This window comes from Myotis lucifugus, unplaced genomic scaffold (assembly GCF_000147115.1).
Source record: "Myotis lucifugus unplaced genomic scaffold, Myoluc2.0 scaffold_292, whole genome shotgun sequence".
Taxonomy (NCBI): Eukaryota; Metazoa; Chordata; class Mammalia; order Chiroptera; family Vespertilionidae; genus Myotis; species Myotis lucifugus.
Genome location: NW_005871340.1, coordinates 874,394 through 875,933, shown reverse-complemented (window position 1 = coordinate 875,933; position 1,540 = coordinate 874,394).

Sequence of the window (1,540 nt, the reverse complement as noted above, 5' to 3'; positions counted from 1 at the left end):
GAGGAATAACCTGGTACCCCAGCCAGACCCTCGTGGAGGAGGAAGAAACTCTGGAGGAGGGAGAACCCGGTGGAGGAGGGAGAAGCTGGTGGGGGAGCGAGAAGCTGGTGGGGGAGGGAGAAGCTGATGGAGGAGGGAGAACAGGATGGGGGGGTGAGGAACCTGGTGGGGAAGAGAACCTGGTGGGGAAGGGGGAACCTGATGGGGGAGGTAGATCTGACAGAGAAGATTAGAAGGGATTTAACTGTTTCTCACTGGCTAAATGGTCCCCAACTCATTGAGGCTTGTGCATTCTACCCATTTACAGATGAGGAAAGAGCCTCAGCAGGGCTGGGACCAGCACGAGTCCCCAGCAGGCGGTGCCACCTTCACTGCTCCGGGCCCTCAGAAAGGTCGTCCTGAGTGCTCATCGGGCGGAATCTGCCAACTGGGCCAGAAGGAGCATGTCTCCTGGGAGCCAAAACCGAAGAGGGCCCAGGGCCCAGCCAGAGGTCAGGAGTAAACACCAGGAGCTGAGCAGAGGCTGGGAATGAGGCAGGCGATGGAAGGGGTATGTTTCACCTCCCCCTTCAGCACGGCCCCCTCTGTGCCAACCTGCCTGTGGGGCCAGCAGCCGGCAAGGTCAGGGAGACCCCCAGAGCCCTGCTTCCAAGCTGGCTGGGCACAGGCCCAGAGAGGCTGCACAGCTGGTTAGGGAGAGGGGTCCACTGTGGGTCGGGTCACACTGGGCCACCTAGGGAAGCTCAAGGAGACACTTAGAAAACACCTGGGACCTTCTCTGCAGAGGACATAGTTTGGGCCAAGAGGTCCGGTGGCAGAAAGGGAGGCTGAAGATGAGCTCGGGGAACAAGGTGGGGTGGCCAGGAGGGCAGGTGACAGGGGCCAGCACACACAGGGTGCCTGTCACACCTACATGCTCACCAGTTCTAACCACCAGGCCTGCCCTGGGCCCTTCCCGGGGAGGAGAGTAAGCCCAGCAACCCCAGTGCAGGCCTGAGGGGCAGTAAACTGGCCCAGGATCAACTGGCTTCCCCAAAGGGCAAACCCTGGCCCACCCAACCAGGTACACCCTCAGTGAAGGCAAACCGCTTCTCTGGAGTCCCAGCGAGCAGAGTTCCAGGGTCTGGGGCCTGAGGGCTCCCCCACCACGAGGGGCTGGACGAGGAGAAGAGGAGGCCCTGAAGCCCCTGCTGGAATCTCTCTTCTCTCTCCTCCACTGACCTCTGACACTCTCACTGGGGGAATGGTGGGCTGGCGGCTCTCCAGCTGATTCCACCCTTCCTCCTCCGCGGCCTCCCTTACCCAACACTCTTGCACACCCGTGTCTTCCTTGGCCAATTCTTTTTTTTTTTTTTTATCCTCACTGGAGAATGTTTACTGATTTGAGAGAGAGAGGAAGGGAGAGAGAAAGAAACATTGATGTGAGAGAGAAACATCGATCAGTTGCTTCCCATACATGGCCCGACCAAGGATTGAACCCACAACCTAGGTATGTATCCTAACCGGAAATCAAACCTGGAAATTTTCAGTGTATAGGACG